The sequence below is a fragment of the Solanum stenotomum genome, chromosome 11, assembly GCF_019186545.1.
Source record: "Solanum stenotomum isolate F172 chromosome 11, ASM1918654v1, whole genome shotgun sequence".
Taxonomy (NCBI): Eukaryota; Viridiplantae; Streptophyta; class Magnoliopsida; order Solanales; family Solanaceae; genus Solanum; species Solanum stenotomum.
The window spans coordinates 54,547,528-54,573,756 of NC_064292.1; the positions used below are offsets into that span (position 1 = coordinate 54,547,528).

General features: G+C 32.0%; 1 protein-coding gene and 1 long non-coding RNA gene across 2 annotated transcripts in view; one reads left to right on the forward strand and one right to left on the reverse strand.

The window, feature by feature from the left end:
- Nucleotides 1-26,229, reverse strand: part of LOC125843862 (uncharacterized) — a 573,332-nt gene that overhangs the window by 370,617 nt on the left and 176,486 nt on the right. The window lies entirely within an intron of this gene.
- LOC125843937 (uncharacterized) overlaps nucleotides 1-26,229 on the forward strand; it is a 157,079-nt gene that overhangs the window by 54,486 nt on the left and 76,364 nt on the right. The window contains exon 2 of the long non-coding RNA XR_007444091.1: nucleotides 7,414-7,726. This is a non-coding gene — a long non-coding RNA (uncharacterized LOC125843937). The remainder of the gene's footprint in view (nucleotides 1-7,413; nucleotides 7,727-26,229) is intronic.

Genomic DNA, 26,229 nt, shown 5'->3' on the forward strand with positions numbered 1-26,229 from the left:
ACCATGTAGATTTGCAGTAGATAACTACACTTCTTCAGTAGAACTTGGTAGTGGTAGAGAAAGTATTTGAGAGTCTACATCCCAATGGAAAAACAGTTGCTTACCACTAGAGCTACATTCGAATATTCCTGGAAATAGTTCCCCTTTGGACCGCTTGTGCTTTCTGATGTGAGGCGACTTACTGATGGTTCCATGACTTCTTTCCTTCACCTGTTTTGGCACAACTTTCTTGCTTCGCGCACATTCATCTGCAAATGGTTTTTGAAAGGTATTCGTCAGCAAAGGCAAAGCTGTGAATTCATTTTATTGTGAAACTAGGTATTCTGATCCAAAAGAGCTGTCACTCACAGATTCCAAAGTTCTTTCGAGAATCTCTCTCACCACAAGAATCTAGTTATGTACAAACAAAGGAAATATGTGCCGTTCGTATGCACTTTTGCTCTCAAATACCATGTTCCCATTGTGAACAGCAAAAATAATCCAAATCCAAAAAAACTAGAACTTGTTAAAAAAACTTAAAGAGTAATCAAGATATAGATGTTAGTATTACTTTATCAAGTTCGATTTCGACAAGAAACAACAGACAGTACGATAAAAAAGATATCATACAGCGAACTCAAACTCTGAAACTTGGTACTAAAAAAGGCAAATAATGACTTGCAGAGAAAATGAATACAGATGGAGCACCAAGATATGATGCAACTCGCAAGATGTGCGGCAATTCACCGTGTATGTACTCAATTGTCTCACAGATGCATTAAAATGACATATTAATAAATTTTAAACCCGTGGATCAGTGAATACCTTACAGAATAACAACCCTTTGCCTTTACTCTATGAACTAAGTGAAATCCATATATCTCTGATACATCTTTTCACATGAAAATCATACAACAAAGTCAAAATCTGAACTTAGTACTCAAGAAGACAGAATATTGGCTTGCACTAAATGAATTATGACGGAGCATCAAGATATGATGCAAGTTGCAAGATGACTCAGTATACTTTTTCTCAAAAAAATGACGCAGTATACTCCACAAGCTGTCACTTTAATTTTAAAAAAATGCATTTATTCTTTTCTTTCCAACTTGTTTATCTCATAAAATGTTGTTTTGCAAGTAAAATGATGAACCTCAGTTTCTGATGGATAGCATAAGAGAGTAGGTTCTTTTGAATGAGATGCTATTCAAGTCTAGTTCTATAAATTATATCTGGAGTGCTCACTTTGTCAACATCTTCAGTCTCTTGTTCCTGCTTAGTTAACTACGGCAACTGCCGCATAAACTCCTCAGCAGCTATACAGGTCTGAAAAACCCATCAAAATTTTACTTCACGGAGGAAAAACTAGTTCTGTAACTAATGCAGCACATAAGCAAAGACAAAGAACTCAGAGAATGTTTCCCTTACTCGAGGAGTTAATATTGATATAGAAGCATCTACAAATTAAGTTGAGAACTATGCCCTTTTTTGCCGACTATAGGGGATTCATGATCAAATATCACACAGCAAAGATAAAGAATTTAGAAATATGTCCTTATAAAAGACTCCGGTTTAACCAATTTGAACAAAGGGAATAGCAATTGAAGTATTCATCTGCTCAAAGACCATGATAATTCAAAACAAATATGATAATTAATTATCTAGGAGAAAGCCTAGTTCGTTATTCACATTGAGAAGGGTGAGTAAAGTAGTATATATACCTATATTTAAGCTAATATCCTGGGCTTGTGGGAATGAGCTGCAAAGTTTCTGAATAGACTGGCTTCATCTTGGTGTTGGTTCATCATTGTTTCTGAGAAGATGAGCAACTGACTTCAATCTTAGGTTCATCTTTATACAACAACCTAAGTCCAAGCTCCTTCCTTTCTCCAGGGGAATATAACCTAATGCGCCCATAGTCATTCAGTGTTCTTCCATTTGCCTTGGATGTATCCCATAAGCCAGCAAGAGGTATCAAGAAAAAATGCATAGCAGATTCTGCAGGACATTCTGGATGGTTGGATAAGGCAATTTTTTGGATGATATGCGTCACCGGCCTCCCATCATAACAAATCAAGTGAGCTTCGGCGTTAATTAATTTGCCAGAGTAACATAAAGTAAATCCCAAGAAGTTATCACTTACATACCAATTTTCAGGCTGATATACTAAAACCATTTTCCTGATGGTGGAACCATCTTGGGATATTCTCCGCCAAACTCATAAACACTCTTAGTGACAAGGAATCTGAAGCAGTGATGTCATGCTGAAATAATGAGATATTCTGAAACAACGAATTACAGATCCAATCATTACTCCAATCTGCATCGATTGTATGTAATTGCTGTGGAAATTCTGGCAGCTGTGTAAGCCTCTTGCAATCTGATATGTCCAAGGATCGAAGAGCACCAAGCTGGGCTATGCTTCGAGGCAAATACTCAAAACTATTTCCACTGAGATTCAACTCTTTCAAAGAGGATAAGCATCCAATGTCTTCTGGAAGTTCTCCATCTATTAAATTGCAGCAATTGAGTTTCAAAGTATTCAAGTTTAGCATCCCCGTGAAACCTCGAAACTCTTTCAGCTTGTAGCAATCTGATAAGTCCAAGGATTGAAGAGCACTAAGTTGGGCTATGCTTTGAGGCAAATGCTCAAAGTTATTTCTATTGAGATACAATTATTTCAACGAGGATAAGCATCCAATGTCTTCCGGAAGTCCTCCATCTATTAAATTGCAGTAACTGAGATCCAGATCTTCCAATGAATGTAACCCTTCATTCACCTCAGGGAACACAAAGGACACTTCACATTTTAATTTTTGTCTGGAAAAAGTCAATAATTTAACCTTGTTCAAGCGGACAATGGAAGACGGAAGCCGTGAAATTAGAGTATCTCTGGGATGAAGCTCCTTTAAGTTTTCTAAATCACCAATCTCTTCTGGCAAGCTTTCAAGCTTTGAGCAGCACACAATTAGCTTCACCAAACTTTTCAACTTACAAATGTTGCTTAGAAGAGTAACAAGGTTTTCCATAGAACTCAAATTTAGCTCTGTAAGACGACATGCGTATTGCTGAATAATAGATGATGGTATTTCCCTTAGCTCGGAGCAGTTCATCTTGATCTCTAACTCTGGCTTCATTCTTCTGAGAATTTCTGGAAATTTGTCTAAACTATGGCAATCATCTAGGTGCAGATATGCAATACATTCCACATTAACACATGGAAACCTCTTAAGGCGTTTACAATAAGTCAAATGTAACTAAATGAGTTTTCTGCAACTTCCCACGGAATGGTGAACCTCTTCAAGATTCTTACATTTACTTAGATACAAATACTCCAAATTTGGCATCCTCGTGAAATCTGGTGTTCGCATCAGGCTTTGAGTTGCTGAGATCTAGCACTCGTAAAGACGGCAAATGCTGCTATTCAGAAACACAGAAGAATAAGAATTAGGCTGCTATTCAGAACACAGAAATATTAGAGAATTATTCAGAACACAGAAAGAATCAAATGACACGAACAATGAGTAAGGGCATTCAGATATGAGAATCAACACAGTATTTTGTGTGAAATTAGAAATTGTTTCACTTTATTTTTATATCGAAATTACATGTTGAGAAACTAAATAAAAGTGTAAATAGAAACAAAAAAAAAGGTCAAAAATGTCTTCAACACATTAGAAATAAATCAAAATATCTCACTCTCATTAAATAAAATTTGCTCCTAATGTTACTTTCGGGCTTGATATTGCCCTTATGACATTTAATTGAACAAGTAACCTTTATTTGCTCGTCCACAATTATATGACATTTAACAAGTAACCTTTATTTGTTGCTCCTTAACGCATTAGGATAAATAAAAAATGCACTTTTGCCCCTATTTTGGGTTGGTCTTAAATTTTTACCTCGCAATTAATTTTTTAAGGGAGGCATAAATTTATATTTCGTATCATAATATCCCACAAGTTATGCCCAGCACCCTAAAAGAACTTACGCCCCATCAAACATAAGTTTAATTTCCAGGAGCAAAAATTAAAAACCGGCCCATTTGAAAGCAACACGTGCAAATAAATGAAGATACAAGAGATAAGCAGATCGAGCAGAAGAAAATTAAACTTCATGTATGCTCCTCTCCATCTCTGTGTCTATTTCTCTCTGAATTTGTGCATTTTGTAGCCTATCGTATTACATCTCACGTAAATCTGACTTTAAACACAGAAAAAGGAAAAATAGCATTCCTATATATGTTTTTAACAGTTAGAGCTGGTTAATAATTGTACCTTTGCTCCAGTCCATAATTGACGCAGCGAACTGCTCTGGAGATCAAGATAAACAAGTTTTTTAGGTTCAAAATTTTCTAATAATGACTCCCAAGGATAACTACGACAAACAAACCAGCACAAGTTCTTATTTCATTTAAAAACAAAAATAATATAATTCTAGGACAATTGAAAATAGAAAGTATCTGAAATAGAATGGTACCTTTGTTTCATTCCATAAAGTGTAGATACGTAATTTTTGACTGAACTTAAATTTTACACCATTTTCATTTCTTAAATATTTATTATAAATCTGAATTAAATATTTTTATTTTTTTTATCTTATTTTAGTAAATTTATTTTAAAATATTTGAAAACTACAAAATTTGAATCACATCTTAGGCTAAGTTTTATTTTTCAATTGTTTTAAAAAGTAATGACAAATGAAAAAATATATATATGTTTTCTTCTAAATTAGGTTTAATAAATAATCGTATATTTTTAATAATAAATTTAGATTAGCTTTTGTTTTTATATTAATTTAGAATTTAGTTGACTAATATATTTAATTTAAAAAATAATTGTTTACCTATCAACTAATCCTTGCCCCACTACTCCTACCCATACCTATCTCCCATTAACCCAACTCCAGCCCACTATCCCTCTTACACTCCACACGATAGAACACCAAAATACCCCTACACACTACTATATATATATTAACATATACTACACGCACAGAAAAGAGGAAGGAGACAACACACACACAAAAAAATAATCATGCGTACAGAGGAAAAAAAAAAGGAACGACAACAATCTGCACACTACATACGCTAACACACACACGCACAAAAAAAAAAAGAAAAAGAACACACGCACAGAGACGGAAAAAAGAAGAAAACTTTTCATTCTTTTTTCTAAAACAACAACAAAAAAACACAACACAATAATAGTTGAGTTCGAGGTTTTGTTCGTGGTTTCAAGTTCGTGGATCTTAAAGTTAGCCTCGCTAAACTTTGGAAATCTGTAGATTTGTATTTTACTCTCCATTGTTTAGTCAAAAACAATTTGAAGGTGCGTTCTTGTCATAGCCTATTTATTTTATTTTATTTTTATTCAAAAAAAGTTTGTGTAAACTATATGTTTGAATTATTTTTTTATCATGAAAAAGACATGTATGTCATGAATTTCTCAATTTTTCTTGAACAATGTTCCCTGTTTATTTTTATTAGTCTATCCATAAATACATGTGGAAAAAGAAAAGAAAATTACGGACGTTTCAAGATTTGTAAATATCTATCTCTTAACTTTATTTTATTATGTTTGAATAAATTTATGTGATATACATATTTTTAATTAACGAACATATATTAATATAATATAAATAGGTTTAAAATAAATCAAATAATGAGGTAAATAACTTTTATTATTAAGTTAATAATAAAAAGAAGAAAATGGAACGTAACAATAATAAAAAAATAATAAAGGAAAAAAAAAACAAAATAAAACATGGAAAGCATGAAACGGAAAAAAAAATTAAATAAAAGGAACAGGCGTAAAAGATAAATATAAAAGATAAAAAGCAAAAACAAAAAAAAAAAAAAGAAAATACAAGTGTTTCAAATTCGTAAAGGTACATTTCTTAATTTTCTTTTATTTTGTTTGAGTAAATTTATACGCTTATACATATTTTTAATTAATGAACATACACTAATAAAATAAGATAGTTTTAAATATATTTAAAATAAATTAAAGAATGAGGATAAATAACATTTTATTATTAAGCTAATAATACAATATCCAAAAATTAAGTCAAGTCATACAAATGTCAATAAAGCGACCGTGCTAGAACCACGGGGCTCGAGGGGTGCCTAACACCTTCCCCTCGGTCAACAGAATTCCTTACCCAAATTTGTAGTTCGCAGACCAATAAAATAGAGTCAAAATTTCTTTTTGATTATGGTTTTAATAAGGTGGCTTGGAACACCAAAACTCAATTCCAAGTGACGACTTTGAATACAAAATAATCCCTTTTCAAAATGTCACTTAAATTAGAAAAACTCTATTCTTCAAAACATACATATAATTTTGAGAAAAAATAGGGATGTGACACAATGAACTCCATCAAAGATCAAGATGAACAAGCCTTCTGAAATTAAAATTTTCTGGCAATAACTTCCAAGGATAATGATGCCAGACAAACCAACACAAGTTGTTGGAAAGGTACTCAATAGAGCCATCTTCTGAATCACTTTGGGAAGTCCATGAATAAGTCTGCATTCATAATATCCTAAGCCTTCGCATATTTTGCATTGCCTCTTTGCTAAAGCATAGTTTTTCAGAATATGTAAACCAAATTGCTTCGACTGTCATGGTCCCCTATAAAAAGGTAATGAGTCAACAAATCATAACTTCACATGTCATGTACAATCCCCAAATGCTATTTTTGTCATGTTTTATATATTATTTATTATTACACTTAGAAGTTCTTGAAGAGTTAGCATCTATAACATCATTAAACAAAATTTAAGGTACAAATAGTAGTTAAGTATTTCTTAAGAAATATGAAGCTAGAGGAACAGAGTATATATATATATATATATATATACGTTTAAAATATGAATACTATTGCGTTGTTTAGCTAACTTACCATATTGTCCATCATCACATCTTCGAAATCTTCAACATTCGGAATAGAGCCATTTTTCGGAATTTGTTTGCATTTTCACTATGTATTTGCCCATATCTTCAATCAAGTCATGCATTTCAATTCTATCATATTTAGAGATGAACACAAGGGATTTTTCAATTAGAACATCTAATCCGTATTCAGCTCCAAAATCACAGCTATCAACAATTTTCATGACTTGTTTTCTTTCATGCCCACGGAAGAAACATGCGATATCTAGAAATATCTTTTGCTCTTTGGGCTCCAACCCATTATAACTTATTTTGAGTTTTTCAATAATTTCTGAATTACAATTTTTCTTTATTTGGTCTACAGTTCTTGTCCATTGAGTTAGGCCTTTCTTATGCAGCAAAGAACCCCACACCTTGAGGGCTAAAGAAAGGCCTTTAGCGTGATTTACTACCTCCAACGAGAACTTCTTAAAACACTCATCTGGAACTTCTTTTTTGAAAGCATGTTGATTGAATAATTGCATAGCATCATCATCAGGTAGCGTAGGCACTTCGTATATTGCAGCATCCTTCTCTATCAATTGTCTGTTTCTAGTTGTTACAATGCTACTGCAAAGCTCTCACTTTGGTTTCGAACATGTGATGGATCCACATCATAGAAGATCGGTATGATTGTTTGTCTATTTTCTTCCTCCTTGCATTCCATGATCTTCACTAGTTCATTCATGCACCACCTCGATGTAGCATAGTTCCTTCAGAAAACGATGAGTGCAACTTGAGACTCTTCGATAGCTTTCAAGAGTTCTTGTGAGATGGAATCGCCTTGCTCTAGCCTTTTATCATCTTGAAAGGTGAATATTCCCCTGTTTCTCAGACCTTCGTACAAGAGACTCGTAAATGTTTTACGGGTAGCTTTACCTCTAAAACATAGAAAGACATCATACTTCCATAGAGGACAATTTTGTGAATCACTCGCAAAAGAAGAAGAAGATGCCATGGATTCAATTGTACGTTTGAAAAAAAACACAAAAAATTATGTGTATAGAAAGAAAACGAAAGATGATCTCCTTAAACTAATCGTAAATTATGTTAATGGCTTAAAGATGATCTCTTTAAACTAATTATAATTATTATATTAGGATTTCTTCCAACTTAAATAGAAGTAACTAGGAAATTCCTTCAAAAAAGAAAAAGTGAATCGGATGACCCTCTCAGTTTTTTTGGTGGTTATGAGAGAGGCTGCTTTAATGGACTCAAATACTTTGGGTGTTATAGTCATTTTTCAGCAAAGAATGTGCAACTGCGTTTTTTATTTTCTTTTTTATGATTAATGAGATGTGTCTTGCTTCTTAGTACATATTTTAGCAGTTGTTGTTTAGATGGTGACTTGGCTTAAGAGGAGTTTTAGCAACTTCAAAAGAGTATTGATGTATTACGAAAAAATGATTGATCAAGTGAGTCACTTTTCTCCACACCTCCATAATTTCTCATCTATAAAATTTTATGGAGCAATTGACCTATCCTATTCAAAATTATTGTTTTTCTTCATATCTTATATGAAATGCTAATATTCAAAATTTCCAAATCGTAGAAAATAAATGAATAGTGCAACTCCATAAATTTTATTCTCTTACATCCAAATGGGTAGCAAAAAATATAGGTTAGTACTTTTTTTAAAATTCAGATAAGTTTTTCTATCTATTCGGTGAAAATTTTTTTCTTTTTTTTTTATTTATAGAAGTTGATAAAATAATCCAAAGTGATCAAATTTCACATGATATTAGAAATTGGTATTTCTCATTGATTTTATTTCCACATTTGTATGTGTGGAAACTATGGAGTTTTATTGATATTCTCTTTTATTGATTTATTTATATAGGATGTGAGATAATATGATAATTTCTGTGTTGTTAATATTTCTTGGTGTTATGCGATAATTTAACTTATATTACTTTATGAAAGACTCAGATAATATTATTTAATTATTAGATAAATTTTGATAATATTATTTAATTATTAGGTTTTACTAGGGAATGGTTGTTGCTGCCTTAGTTGCCACTAAAAATCACTCATAACCTTTCGTGGCAATATTTCAAATTTTGTGGTGACTATTGTCGCCGCTAAAGGTCTAGATCTTTTGTAGTGAATCCTAGTTGGCAACGCTTAGGTGAGAGGATTAGTCCCATGTGGCTTGACATGTCACTAAAAATTTGGGTGTTAACTCTTGAGGGTATTTGTGGTAGGATAATGGCAGGGGCATTTTTTATCCCAAAATGTAATGAAGGGTATAAGTGGTCTGTTTCGCATAGTTCAAGGGCAATTTGATCCTTTTCCGTAAATAGAAAGATTTGAAAGTTGAAAATTAGAATAGAAGATTGTCGAGCATTATCTAATTTTCTTATTAGTATTGTTTTTATTACTCTCCTATTATCTTATTCTTAATTTGTTTTAGCATCCTCTTTACTTTATCGTATTAATTATTTATATTGTTCTCTTCTCTATTCAGTTATAGTAAATTTCAAATCTTCGTCCATCTCCACCTCTTTAAGTAACTTATAATTAATTAAAAGAATTCAAATTCTCAAAAGTTTTTTAATTCTTTTTGGCTGTGATTATATATATATATATATATATATATATATATATATATATATATATATTCCGACTTTAGACCACTAAATCACCAACTCCATTAAAAAATAATAAGACCAGAGAATATAGACTACTCCTCCTAGTGATTGATGTTCTTTATATTGTTTAATATGATTATTTTAAGCAATATTGTTATTCTATAATATTTGACAAAGTTGATTCTGTCGGATGACGTGTGGATTTTGTATTTATTTTTATTTTTATATGTATTATATAATTAATAAAGATATTATTTATAATTGGTAGGGTCGATGATCCATTTATTGTCATTTGTCACCATCCAAATTATAGTTGTATGGAAAATGACTCACTCACTATTTTAAAGAGCCAAAATATATTTGTTTTCAAAATTATTATTTGTCATATATATTAATCTCTGATTATTTTTGGAATTATGTGGTGAAGTCAACAAATTACTACGCGAGATGCAATTTTTAAAAAAAATTATACTAAAAGTATTATAAATTACAATTTTATACGTGTCAATTTCATGTAAAAATACTATATATTAAAAAGCGAAATATAACCAACTGATATGGAACAAAAAGGGTATATTTACAGTAATAGTACAAGTACACTATTTTGGTAAAATTCTCTTCATTTTAAAAAAAACAAATCGTTTTATACCTCACATAATATATATTATTTCGTTTATAAACGAATGACCTAGTTTGACTTGACACGAAGATTAAGAAAATAAAGAAGGTTTTTTCATTTTTGTGGTCGTAAATTAAAATTATGTTAAATGTATCTAAACGTTCTTTAATTTTGTGGCTTTAAACATATCAAGTGAAAAATTGAAATTAAAATATTTCCAAAAAAGAAAAAGGCTCGTTTTTTTAAAAATCAGATTAAAACAAAAAAAAATCATTCTTTTTTAAATGGTGGGCGTATAAGATAAGACAAAAAAACAGCCTTACAAATATAGTACTAAAGTTTATTCTGTTTGGTCCATTGGCTACTTGCACTCAAAATAATAGATCTATTTTAAATGAGATCTATTTTAAATGAGGAAAAATAACAACCACTTCTTTTCTACTCCAACGACCCCCGCTAAGCCTTATGGTGCGTAATTTAAATTTAATCAGGACAAATTTAATCAAAATTATTAATGTGAACTCTAAATTTCGAGTCGAAAAAAAAAAAGGATATACTTTAAATGACGAATGACAACCACTTCTTTTTCCTCTCCAATAATATTGCTTCCTCTTTCTTATATATTATATAAAATTCACATGAAAATGAACATCCAATTAAGGCATTTGGATGGGCAGCTAGAGACACTTCTGGGGTACTTTCTCCTCTCAATTTTTCAAGAAGGTACAAATTTTATTAATTTCTTCTACTCGTGAAATTATACTGAATACATTATTATTGTTGTTAAGGTTTAATTTGAATTTTGAAATGGATGCAGGGAGACGGGTGAAAAAGATGTGCAATTCAAAGTTATGTATTGTGGAATTTGTCATACTGATTTTCATCAAATCAAGAATGAATGGGGCATCACCAAATATCCAATTATACCTGGGCAAGTTTGCTTATTTTTATTTTTATTTTTATGTTTTTTATTTGTGATCGTCGGAAAATTATGTTGGGTACATTGCTAACAAAAATTTGTAGCTATTTATGCAAAAAGAGTTGAATTGATCAAATTATTAGTTTCATCTCCGAACTATTGAGAGTCTTAGAAATATCCTTCTACTTGACTAATTAAACTTAGATACACTCACGATCTGCCACATGACATATGTAGCAAGTGGCCTCAAACTCTTAATAAAAAGCCGAGAGAAGTGTTGAAAACCCCCTTAATTTGACGAGAATTTAGGAGTGTATTCACCCATATTGCAAGAACTGCTGGGGAAATAAAAGAAATTTCACAATAATAATAATAATAAATAACTTTATTATTTAGTAAAATAGTAATCCTGAAAATAAGATGAAAATTACTATGATGATATAAAATAACAGAGCATAAAATTAATACTTGAGTCGTGCTGGACACTATCCTAAGAAACTATTTCAACGGTATGCAATGTTTCCCCAAAATTAAACAAGCACTTCCCTATCTTAAATAGAGGATACAGAAATCAACAAATTAATTAACATCAACAAGTTATTAGAGGGATATATATTATCAAAGCCAAAATTTAATAAGATAAAAATCCAATAGAGAGAGACAGAACGAGAGTGAAAAGAGGGAGCAAGAAAGTGACTAGTATTTTCCTTATGTAAATTATCAAATGGAGAGGAGCAATTTATAGGCTAGAAGATTGCTCAAAATTAGGACAAGTGTCCATGACAGGGGCAGCAGTGGGGAAACTTGGACAATGGGCGAAAGCCCGACCCAACAATATCGTGTGAGTGAAGAAGAGCAATGCCACTTATAAAGCTCTTTCGTCGAGTGTGGGATCATGACATGACTCGAGGAAGAAGCCTCGGCTAACTCCGTGCCAATCGCCGCGGTAAGACGACACTTGTCCATAAAGGTGACACTTGGAGCAAGTTAACAACAAAGAGGTCAGCACTTTCTTATCAATTACCATCTTTTCCAAGTAAACAATTAGCTTCTTAACTATACTTCATTTTATTAAATTTTGGCTTTTCAAATACTTTTCTAAAATAATCTTTTGAAATAAATAATTTGCTTACAAGAACAAGAGTGTATTTTAAGTTCAGTTAGTCAAGTAAATGAGTTTCTTTAAGGTTGTCAATAGTTCAGGAATGAAACAGATAATTTACGTCAAATTTAGAGATGTTTTCAGTACTTCTCTCCATATATTTTTATTAAAATTTTTGACTCCGACACTTGTAAAATATCCATTTTTCCATTTAAGATCTGCAAGAATATTCATTACTAGCATTCTGCCTGCTGTCAGAGATACTACAAATATATTGATATTTGTGGGGCAAAAAAAAAAAATCCTAACCTGAGCTACTTTTAGTTTCCTTTTGTTATATGTTTGGCACTATGTTACTCAGACTCTTCAAATTTGGGTACATATTAGATCCTCCAAAATAATCTAATATGTTGCTTTAATATTTTTAAAGGATTCGAACAACATAAATTTACACTATGTGGTAAACAATTTTGAACCTCAAGAAGATTATATAAGTGGATGTTGTCTTTAATACCAAACAAAAAAATTAAAAAATACTTGGATGGAAGGGGTAGAGGGCGGATTGATTTTTCAGATGATCACTCAGAAAGTCATATACGATAATAATTACTAGTTGAATGACCATCTGGACAACTCGATTAAGTCGGCTAAAAAATGTGTAGCCAAAATCCAAATGTATAGTGAAATTGAATAACAAGTTATGCCTTGAAGGTTAATATAGTTTTCGAGTTTATGAGATCAAAATTTATGTCAATCTCAATTGATTTTACAGGCATGAAATTGTTGGAGTGGTAACTGAGGTTGGTAACAAGGTAGACAAGTTCAAAATCGGAGACAAAATAAGTGTTGGATATCTAGTAGGATCATGTAACGAATGTGAAAATTGTACCAACGATCTCGAGAATTACTGTCCTGGACAGGTATTGACAGCCAAAGGTACTGTCTCTGATGGAACCATCACTCACGGTGGTGTTTCCGATCTCATGGTTGTCAACGAGCATTTTATCGTTCATTGGCCTGATAATTTGCCAATGGAAGCAGCTCCCTTGTTATGTGCAGGGGTCACAACTTATAGCCCTTTGAGATATTACGGACTAGATAAACCTGGAATGCACATTGGTGTTGTTGGTCTTGGACATATGGCAGTGAAATTCGCCAAGGCGTTTGGAACCAAAGTTACTGTCATTAGTACATCTATCAGTAAAAAAGACGAGGCAATTGAACGTTTAGGAGTAGACTCATTTTTGGTTTGTCGTGATCTTGAACAAATGCAGGTCAGTCGATCAATCAACTTAGCTTCAATCACAAATTTACAATGATATTCATGTGACATAAGTATGAATTTTCGTTTGCACGTGTATGTTGACACCCAATTTTGACCGTCCCCAATATAAATTAATCGTCGAGCTTCTTTCATTTTAAGCGATCTAAAATAATTGGTTTTATAAATTTCAAAAATAGTTTGCGAGTTATTTTAAATAAATTATGTCACTTATTATAACTTTTAGANTTTTTTCTTGATTTTTTACTAAAAATTAAGTGGCGACTCTGTCCTTTGGAAACCCGATTTCTCTTAAAACCATAAGTTTAATCGGTTTTTCGAAAACTCAGTCATTTTCCCTTTTCATATATTTTTAAATGAAACAGAAATGGCGACTCTGCTGGGGATTTAATTAAGTTCTAACCATAAGATTTGACTTGTTTGACTAATTGTATTAATTGCTAAATTGTTCATCTGCTCTCAACGTGTTTAATTTGTTATAACTGTCATTGCATTCATGGCATCTTCTATTGTATGTATAGTATATTAAGGACGGTTTCTGCATAATCGCAGCCGGACTTCTTATACTCAACCCTTTTTCGGAAGGATCGGCGATTTATTGATACGTCATGCGTCCAATGGTTGTCGTGAATTCCAGCCTAAGTTGTCCACTTGGGTTCCCGGTCTCTCAAAAGCCACTCTTAGTCAACTAGCGTAGAGCGAAACCAAATCCCAAATTTAGCGCATTTTGAACTAAGTTGACCCAACACCCAAGGCATGTTGGGCCCATTAGATGCCCACCTTGTGTCTATTTGATCCATTTTGGTCAATAAAAGACAATCATGCTTATTTGTTTAAATTTGAAGGATATATACGTTATTTGAAAACTATAGGTATATTCTGATTTGGGTCCTTGAGATATCTACTAAAGCACATTTAACATTCAATTAATCGAAACATGTGTTTAATCCTATTATCTAAGAAGTATATGTCATATTTGAACTACTTTTAAAACTATATTCCTTTCAAATATGAAGTAACAGTACCAACTTAAAAAATATATTCATGTTGAAAATAAAAACAGAAAAAAAAATATTTAAAGTGGATATTTTTTGTTTAAATGATACTAGATATTGCAAATAGTCATGTCTCTTTTTTTTTTTTTGCCTTTTTATTTTCTGAATTGACCTAATAGAGGACCCATATTATGTCCTTCTTCATTAATCTAAACAAATAAATGACTTATACTAAGTTATATTTGAAAAAAAAAAAGATGCACCGGCAGCTTTTATCCCCAATTATAATGAATTGAGATATTGCTCTCAAGTGGTAGGGTCGATGTTGTATTTATTAGTCTCCTTGACACGTAGTGACTTCCCGATGGTCCTCCAAACAATCAGAATAAGGTAAGCTTGAAGATAAGCTTTGTATTTAATCCTTTTTATTGAATATGAGGTCCAATTTTTCGATTAAACCCCCCTAAACTTCAACTTTCTTTTTTAGTATTTTGATAGAAATTTATTTGATCAAATTATTAGATTCTTATTCTTTTTGCAAATTTGTGAATATTCAAAAGCAAACAAAATAGTAGGATCGAGGAATGTTATTTATGAATTTTTTTTTTTACACCATGTCAAGAATTTATTCTCCTGATATTTAACGATTTTGCAAAAAGTATTTTTTCAAAAATATTCGACCAATCAAACTTAGAAAAATTAGAAAATATTTTTCTATCGCACCAAACAATTTATTAATATTTTTTTCAAATTATTGTTCACCATCTTTTCTGATGGCAATACTGGAAAGGTAATCGCCAACGATATATCCTAATTAATTATTGTGGAACGAAATTAAAGTGACGCAATTATCATTTTTGAGAGCTAAATTATAGATGCTCCCTTAACTACAAAATCTTTTTCAAATTATTGTGTTTTTCACTTATTAAATTATAGCATTCTATGTTATATTTTGGGATGCCTAAAGGCGCCACATTCATGTGTTAATATACACGAAATTAAGAAATATGCGTGAAAAAATCAGCGGGACTATACGTAATGTTTCCCCACTCATTAAGGAGGTCCTCATATAGTTTTGATAGAAAAAAATTTTGGGATGCCCAAAGGCGCCAGATCCATGGGCTAATACACTGGAAAAACCAAGAAAGTCGGGTGATTCTTAAAAGTTGGCTCGTAAATGCAAAAATATGGTTGAAAAAATTGGCGGAACTATACGCAGTGCTTCCCAAACTCATTAAGAAGGTCATCATAAATTGTTTCAGAAAATTTTTATGGGTGCCCAAAATGCGCCAGATCCATGGGTTAATAGACAAGAAAAATTAAGAAAATCGGGTAATTCCTAAAAATTGGCTCCTAAATATGAAAATATGTATGAAAAAAGGACGGGACTATACATAATGCTTTCCAACTCATTACGGAGGTCCTCATATAGTTTTTTCAGAAAAAAATTCTGGGTGCCCCAAAGACGCTAGATCCATGGGTTAATACACTAAAAAAACCAAGAAAGTCAGCTAATTACTAAAAGTTGTCTCATAAATGCGAAAATATGCGTGAAATAAACGGCGGGACTACACGTAATGCTTCTCCAACTCATTACGGAGGTCTTCATATAGTTTTTATAGAAAAAAGATTCGGGTGCCTTAAAGGCACCAGATCCATGGGCTAATACACACGAAAAACCAAGAAAGTCGGGTAATTTCTAAAAGTTGGCTCGTAAATGCGAAAATATGCGTGAAAAAAATGGCGGGACTACATGTAATGCTTCTCCAACTCATTACGAAGGTCTTCATATAGTTTTTATAGAAAAAAGATTTGGGTGCCTTAAAGGCACCAGATCCATGGGCTAATACACACGAAAAACCAGGAAAGTCGGGTAATTTCTAAAAGTTGGCTCGTAAATGTGAAAATATGCGTGAAAAAAATGGCGGGACTATACGTAACGCTTTCCCAACTCATTACTGAGGTCATCATATAGTTTTTTCAGATCATTTTTTTGGGTACCCAAAAACGTCAGATCCATGAATTAATTATTCACACGAAAAACCAAATATGGTCTTTATATAAAGTTAATTTTCAAACATAAATATATGGTCTGATTCTGAAAACAAAATTACTAGATTCTGCTAAGGGGTATCCATAAACCAATTGATTCGGATTTATCATTTACCAAGTCAAATCAATTACATTTGTTTTATTTATTCATAAATCAAACCAAATCAATAAAATCAAGTTTTTCCTCTATTTTTTCAAAAGCTTTTATGATTCCATACAATCATATTAAAACATTTCATTGAAACCAATTTCTACTAAGAATGTCACTACTACACATAGTTTAAAATAATATAAAAACTATTTTTAAAAAAAATTAAAATTAGCGGCTAGACCTTGGTCACGTACTACTGAACCATTTTCCTAGAAACATCATATAATATATCTTATGTTAATTCATAAAAGGCAAATGTACAGAGACGCCATGACGATAACATTTGTTTTATACCTCATCGACTACGTCACTAGCCATCAATTCAAATGCCTATTTATTCAAAAGAAAAATCAATACATTGGACTATAACTTTACTCAAATTAATTGTTCTAATAATAATATCTCCAAAAATAAACAAAAATCAAGAAAATGGAAAAATCACATGAAAATGTTGAGGCATTTGAATGGGCAGCTAGAGATACTTCTGGGGTACTTTCTCCTTTCAACTTCTCAAGAAAGTACCATCTTTTCGGATTTACGTTATATAAACTTGACAGTATATATAGATAGTGTATATTTTATATGAATTAGATCTACACAACATATCTACACCGATAGTGTATATATTGTGTATATTAATTTAGAACATATTGATAAACTAGTTAACCAAACAGTATATATCTGTAACTTTTCTTGTTGAATGGTGAAGGGTGNTCGTCTCAGTCATAGACCAAATATGTAAATCGGGTGTTGTAGATCCCATTTGTAATTTACGCCACGAGGTGAAATCGAGGTAAGCCAACATTTTAATTTTTGTGCAGGGAGAAATTGGGATGCAACAACTAGGTTAAAAAACACGTCTGGTGAGTCGAGCTTATTTGTTTTCCCTGTCAAAGCGAGTAATATAAAGTTTCTGCTCATCTAAAAGAATTCAACTACGAGGATTGGATTTCAAAGCTGGATGCACTGTCAATATGGATGTACGATTTTGGCGACCAGCATTTCTCGTCAACTATAGAACAGAAATCTCTGACATCAAGCATCAAATTGGTTTGTGCATCAAAGTCCTCGAATCAGTTCCTCAAGGTATGGATTATCTAGAAGAAGAAAAAAACGCATTCAATTTCATTTATCAAGTGAGTTTAAGTGGTACGAATTCATGCAGAGAAGAGGGAATTAAATCATGAACGTGCAATGTTCGAGTGTCTAAAAGGAAGGTTTTATAATGCAATTCCTGATGTTTATAAGGAGGAAGCAGAGTGTCATCTACTGAAAGCTGTGAGTGAAAGAAGAATTACATATTTAATGTATTGTTGATTGTTGAATTTGGGTTTGGTTTCCTTCTCACTGTTAATTTAATCTACCAGACTCAATTAGATCCGCTTCTGTGGGATGCTTGGAATTGCCTTGGCTGTTGTGTTGCCAAGAAAGGGAATTCCCAAGAAGCTAAAGAATACTATCAGACTGCCCTTAAAATGTTCTTTTGTTTATTTGATGGTAAATATAAGATAGTTCCTTCCACACATGACGACTCTAGAATGATCTTCTGAATCCTTTGAACATTTTTCGGGCAAGAGGAATGAGTTTTAAACTTGTTCTCAGCATCCTGTTAGCATTTACAAGTATTCTTCATCTTTGTATGAAGTGTTATCTTTCTTTTTATGTATCAGATAATCAATTGGAGAGCATGCTTGAAGTTCCCGGAAGAACCAAAAGTATCAGATGCGGCTAAGGATCTGATATGCCGTTTGTTGTGTGATGTTGAATCAAGATTGGGGACTAGAGGAGTGGAAGAAATAAAGGTAAATAACTGCGAAAGAGATGAACTTATGCCAACTAACTGTGAAGACACTGTCTTCAGACAAATTAAAAATGGAATATGTTCCTTTCTCTTTTGATCTGGTACAAGTTAGTATGCTGTCACGACGTCTCTATTTTTGTGGTTTTCTTCCTCTGAATGTGTGAATATGTTTCTAGGCTCATCCTTGGTTCGAAGGAACTAAATGGGATGCACTTTACGAAATGAAAGCTGCCTACAAACCCATTGTTACAGGAGAATTAGACACTCAGAATTTTGAGAAGTTCACTAGAGTGAGTATTCTTGCTTATCGAACCCTTACTGTATTCATTCACTTTCTAGGGAGGATGTATTTGTTGTAAATTAACGTTCATGACAATGAGATCAGTTAGAAGTCATCCTTTTGCCTCATGATCCATATATGAGTGTGACATTTTCCAAAATCATGAAGATACCAACCATCTTTTAGTTACTTTTGTAACTTCTACCTGCAATTCGACTAATTCATCCATCATTTATGAACTTGCTCTGTTGAATGCAGATATCTCCCTTTTGGCTTCTTATAAAGTCATCATTCTCTCGCATTTCACTTCCATAATCCTTCTGTTCTCCACATTGATCCATGTAGTTCATGGGAGATTTTCCTTTAAAACAACCTCTTTTTTCCTTTACATATGCTAACTTTGCTTCACTTATAGGTATAAGGTACAAAATCGACAACACCAAGAGTGGGACCCTGGCAAAAGGTAATGGTTACAAGTTCACAATGCATTACTTCACTTCGTCCCCTAAAAAAACGAAAACTCAATGTTAGAATGTATGTACAGTTAAACTCTCTATAACGACATTGTTTGTCCAGATACTTTTTGGCTGCTATAGCAAGAAGTAGTTATAGATAACATATAATATAGTACCATAATATGAAAGTTTCCAAAGAAAAGTGAAATGTTGTTATTGAAGATGATTGTTAGAAAGAGGTCTAACTGTATCAACATGACGATTCTAACGTGCAGATGTTAACTCCCTATTTAGTATATTTGGGACTGGTTCCTAACATGTTGATTTCAACGTGCAAATGTTAACATCAAAAGATGCCAATTTTATTGGATATACTTACAAGAAATCAGACATCCTTAAATCAGCTGGAACTTCAGGTGTGCTAATACTTTCACAAAGCTACTACCTTATTTTATCCTTTGGACTTGTTGTGAATAAGTCATTGTTATCTCTACAATTCACAAGGATTGAAAGACATTGCTTGAACACGTTCTCAAAGTTTGTCGATAACTAAGAGACTGGTGGGAGCAACCCTTAAGGAAGCTGCTAAGAAAAGGGTGATGAGGTACAATAAGAACATTATTTGATTGTTTTGTGGTTAATACAAGAAATTTCTAAAGTGAGTGTTTGTTCTTGATATTTGTTGGCAGGAAATGAATGTTGTGAAATGGGATGAGCACAAATCTTGTTCTGTATTTCAAGAATAGGCTTAACCAACATACTGCTACACCTTCAAAAAATGCCTCAAATTGGTCTGAAACATGCTCTACATCCCACCCCTAATTGGGGCATTTCTTGCAAGTGCCTATCTAGGATAGGAAGATACTAGACAATTGCTTGTTTCTCAATCATCTTGTTAGACTCAAAATAAGATTAGCTTTTGGAATTAAATGATGTAATTTTTTATTTTATGTTGTTGACATTAAGATAATGAATTACTAGTTGTTTTTTTTGTTAATTATGATTTTAATGAAGCACAATATTTCTTACTATTAATATTTTCCAATTTGTGGTTAATTTTATTGCTAATAAGGTGCGTCATTAATGGCAATGCAAGATGTAAGTCAAGGTGGTTTTAGTGGCAATTGTTATTGCCGCTAAATAAATGCTGCTAAAGTTGAGACCTTTTAGCGGCAATAGTTGGTATCTTTACCGGCACTCTTTATAATTGCCGCTAAAGCCTTTAGCGACATTGGATCCAACGACAATTAATTAAATGCCGGTAAAAGCTTTAGTGGCAATTTGTATTGCTGCTAAAGTGTATATTAATTGCCGCTAAAAGCCTTTATTGTTGTAGTGTATTCTCATTCCCATTTCTTCCCACGATCACATTCCCCCCACACCACCATATTTTCTCATCTATAAAATTTTATGGAGCAATTGACCTATTCTATTCAAAATTATTATTTTTCTTCATATCTTATATGAAATGCTAATATTCAAAATTTCCAAATCGTAGAAAATAAATGAATAGTGAAACTCCATAAATTTTATTCTCTTACATCCAAATGGGTAGCAAAAAATCTAGGTTAGTATTTTTTTAAAAAATTCAGATAAGTTTTTCTATCTATTCGGTGAATAATTTTTTTTCTTTTTTTTTATTTATAAAAGTTGATAAAATAATCCAAAGTGATCAAATTTCACATGATATTAGAAATTGGTATTTCTCATTGATTTTATTTCCACATTTGTTTGTGTGGAAACTATGGAGTTTTATTGATATTCTCTTTTATTGATTTATTTATATAGGATGTGAGATAATATGATAATTTCTGTGTTGTTAATATTTCTTGGTGTTATGCGATAATTTAACTTATATTACTTTATGAAAGACTCAGATAATATTATTTAATTATTAGATAAATTTTGATAATATTATTTAATTATTAGGTTTTACTAGGGAATGGTTGTTGCTGCCTTAGTTGCCACTAAAAATCACTCATAACCTTTCGTGGCAATATTTCAAATTTTGTGGCGACTATTGTCGCCGCTAAAGGTCTAGATCTTTTGTAGTGAATCCTAGTTGGCAACGCTTAGGTGAGAGGATTAGTCCCATGTGGCTTGACATGTCACTAAAAATTTGGGTGTTAACTCTTGAGGGTATTTGTGGTAGGATAATGGCAGGGGCATTTTTTATCCCAAAATGTAATGAAGGGTATAAGTGGTCTGTTTCGCATAGTTCAAGGGCAATTTGATCCTTTTCCGTAAATAGAAAGATTTGAAAGTTGAAAATTAGAATAGAAGATTGTCGAGCATTATCTAATTTTCTTATTAGTATTGTTTTTATTACTCTCCTATTATCTTATTCTTAATTTGTTTTAGCATCCTCTTTACTTTATCGTATTAATTATTTATATTGTTCTCTTCTCTATTCAGTTATAGTAAATTTCAAATCTTCGTCCATCTCCACCTCTTTAAGTAACTTATAATTAATTAAAAGAATTCAAATTCTCAAAAGTTTTTTAATTCTTTTTGGCTGTGATTATATATATATATATATATATATATATATATATATATATATATATATTCCGACTTTAGACCACTAAATCACCAACTCCATTAAAAAATAATAAGACCAGAGAATATAGACTACTCCTCCTAGTGATTGATGTTCTTTATATTGTTTAATATGATTATTTTAAGCAATATTGTTATTCTATAATATTTGACAAAGTTGATTCTGTCGGATGACGTGTGGATTTTGTATTTATTTTATTTTTATATGTATTATATAATTAATAAAGATATTATTTATAATTGGAAGGGTCGATGATCCATTTATTGTCATTTGTCAACCATCCAAATTATAGTTGTATGGAAAATGACTCACTCACTATTTTAAAGAGCCAAAATATATTTGTTTTCAAAATTATTATTTGTCATATATATTAATCTCTGATTATTTTTGGAATTATGTGGTGAAGTCAACAAATTACTACGCGAGATGCAATTTTTTCTTAAATTATACTAAAAGTATTACAAATTATAATTTTATACCTGTCAATTTTATGTAAAAATATTATATATTAAAAAGCGAAATATAACCAACTGATATGGAACAAAAAGGGTATATTTACAGTTATAGTACAAGTACACTATTTTGGTAAAATTCTCTTCATTTTAAAAAAACAAGTCGTTTTATACCTCACATAATATACATTATTTCGTTTATAAACGAATGACCTAGTTTGACTTGACACGAAGATTAAGAAAATAAAGAAGGTTTTTTCATTTTTGTGGTCGTAAATTAAAATTATGTTAAATGTATCTAAACGTTCTTTAATTTTGTGGCTTTAAACATATCAAGTGAAAAATTGAAATTAAAATATTTCCAAAAAAGAAAAAGGCTCGTTTTTTTAAAAATCAGATTAAAACAAAAAAAAATCATTCTTTTTTAAATGGTGGGCGTATAAGATAAGACAAAAAAACAGCCTTACAAATATAGTACTAAAGTTTATTCTGTTTGGTCCCTTGGCTACTTGCACTCAAAATAATAGATCTATTTTAAATGAGGAAAAATAACAACCACTTCTTTTCTACTCCAACAACCCCCGCTAAGCCTTATGGTACGTAATTTAAATTTAATCAGCACAAATTTAATCAAGATAATTAATGTGAACTCTAAAAATCGAGTCGAAAAAAAAAAAGGATATACTTTAAATGACGAATGACAACCACTTCTTTTTCCTCTCCAATAATATTGCTTTCTCTTTCTTATATATTATATAAAAATCACATGAAAATGAACACCCAATTAAGGCATTTGGATGGGCAGCTAGAGACACTTCTGGGGTACTTTCTCCTCTCAATTTTTGAAGAAGGTACAAATTTTATTAATCTTTTCGACTCGTGAAATTATACTGAATACATTATTATTGATGTTAAGGTTTAATTTGAATTTTGAAATGGATGCAGGGAGACGGGTGAAAAAGATGTGCAATTCAAAATTATGTATTGTGGAATTTGTCATACTGATCTTCATCAAATCAAGAATGAATGGGGCATCACCAAATATCCAATTATACCTGGGCAAGTTTGCTTATTTTTATTTTTATGTTTTTTATTTGTGATCGTCGGAAAATTATGTTGGGTACATTGCTAACAAAAATTTGTAGCTATTTATGCAAAAAGAGTTGAATTGATCAAATTATTAGTTTCATCTCCGAACTATTGAGAGTCTTAGAAATACCCTTCTACTTAACTAATTAAACTTAGATACACTCACGATCTGCCAAATGACATATGTAGCAAGTGGTCTCAAACTCTAGTAGAGATATGTGACTCTTAATAAAAAGCCGAGAGAAGTGTTGAAAACCCCCTTAATTTGATGAGAATTTAGGAGTGTATTCGATCACCCATATTGCAAGAACTGCTGGGGAAATAAAAGAAACTTCACAATAATAATAATAAATAACTTTATTATTTAGTAAAATAGTAGTCCTGAAAATAAGATGAAAATTACTACGATGATATAAAATAACAGAGCATAAAATTAATACTTGAGTCATGCTGGACACTGTCCTAAGAAACTATTTCAACGGTATGCAATGTTTCCCCAGGATTAAACAAGCACTTCCCTATCTTAAATAGAAGATACAGAAATCAACAAATTAATTAACATCAACAAGTTATTAGAGGGATATATATTATCAAAGCCAAAATTTAATAAGATAAAAATCCAATAGAGAGAGACAGAACGAGAGTGAAAAGAGGGAGCAAGAAAGTGACTAGTATTTTCCTTATGTAAATTATCAAATGGAGAGGAGCAATTTATAGGCTAGAAGATTGCTCAAAATTAGGACAAGTGTCCATGACAGGGGCAGCAGTGGGGAAACTTGGACAATGGGCGAAAGCCCGACCCAACAATATCGTGTGAGTGAAGAAGAGCAATGCCACTTATAAAGCTCTTTCGTCGAGTGTGGGATCATGACATGACTCGAGGAAGAAGCCTCGGCTAACTCCGTGCCAATCGCCGCGGTAAGACGACACTTGTCCATAAAGGTGACACTTGGAGCAAGTTAACAACAAAGAGGTCAGCACTTTCTTATCAATTANTAATTTGTTGAAAACTCATGGGAAGCTAGTGATGGTTGGTGCCCCTGAAAAACCAGTACAGTTGCCTGTATTTCCCCTGCTTTTAGGTACGTTTGGTTATAAATCGACGATTTTGTATATACATTTTTTTTATATTGATTCGTATGTTTAATATAATGTGTGTAATAGGAAGGAAGCTAGTGGCGGGGAGCGCGATAGGAGGGATGAAGGAGACAAAGATATGGTAGATTTCGCGGCAAAGCATAACATAACACCAGATGTTGAAGTTGTGCCAATGGACTACGTGAATACAACGTTGGAACGCCTTTTGAAATCGGACGTGAAGTATCGTTTTGTGCTTGACATTGGCAACACATTGAACAAGAGTTGAGATGAGGGGGACATCTTGGTCAAGAAAATGAGTGTGTTATAGGGTTATGATTTTGTATTAAGCTTGTACGTTTTGTTGTTTAGTTCATTTCTTATGTTTTGTGTATCAAAAGGAATAAAGAGTTTAAAGAATAAATACGATATTGTGTTTTCTAGTATTGACACTCGGTAAAAACTACCAGCATTCAATGGTTACATCAAATTATACTGATTTATCAGAGTTAAGTCATAAATTAAGGTGAAATATATGCATTATTTAACTATAGTTCAATGAATAAAGTGTATGGGTAGGCATGTGGTGAAGGCTTCATAGGTCTTGTCCTATTTCTCACTCAGATGTTTGGATATAAGTATATTTTGTAAGGAGCTGAATGGCTAAATGACCTTATCTTGCCATTTGACTTCTTTTTCCGTGTGATTACTCATTAGAAATGCACTCGTTTAGGACGGGGAGTGTCACAAACCCGCTCAAAACACCACAACTTTCCATCTAACACAATGTGCCAAAAATAGTCGGTTGGAGCGCGGCTTATGTCCCTAGTCATCATATATTCATTGAATCAGTATAAACATCGAGTACGGTTAAATTTTTGCTTCTAAATTAACAAGTATAGTTTTGTCGCAGCACATATCGACTTTCTTTATGTATGCGTATGACTATCCTTCAGTGAGTAGAGCAAAATGCAATATATAATATCTATAATGCCAATGGAATTATTTTAATAGGAATAAGAAATATCAAATTGTTAATTAAGTTTAGCTAAATTATGGTAAATATTTACCTGCACGATGTATTTATACCCAATTAATAAATCATTTAAACTTTAATTAATTAAAAAATAAGATAAAAATACATATCACTTAAATAATTATGTGGTAAATTTGAGTATAAACACCCAATATGGATACATTTTTACCCTAAATTATGTGCCCGATATATCAATGAATAAAAGTTAAGCGTTTATTATACGGAAAAGGATCATATTTACCCCTGTACTCTCAGAAAAGGTTTATATTTACCTTCGTCATACTTTTTTGATATATTTGCCCTTGAACCATTAAGTGTCATGTCTCCTACTTTTATCATCCTACATGGTGCCTATGTGGCATATCTACATGGATATATATTTATTCCACCAAAAATTTCTTCCTAATATAAGAACTTCAACATAACACCAAATGTTGAAGTTGTGCCAATGGACTGTGAATAAAGCGTTGAAACGCCTTTTGAAATCGGATGTGAAGTATCGCTTTGTGCTTGACATTGGGAACACATTGAACAAGAATTGAGATGAGGGGGGACATCTTGGTCAAGAAAAGGAGAGTGTTATAGGGTTATGATTTTGTATTAAGCTTGTCTGTTTTTGTTCTTTAGTTTATTTCTTATGTTTTGTGTATCAAAAGGAATAAGGAGTTAAAAGAATAAATACGATATTGTGTTTTCTAGTATCAACACTCGGTAAAAACTTATATGCATCTGGCGTTTATATCAAACTATACTGATTTATCGTGGTTAAGTCATAGCACGAGTACGATCAATTTTTTTGCCTCTAAATTAACAAGTATAGTTTTGTCGTAGAACATGTTGATTTTGTTTATGTA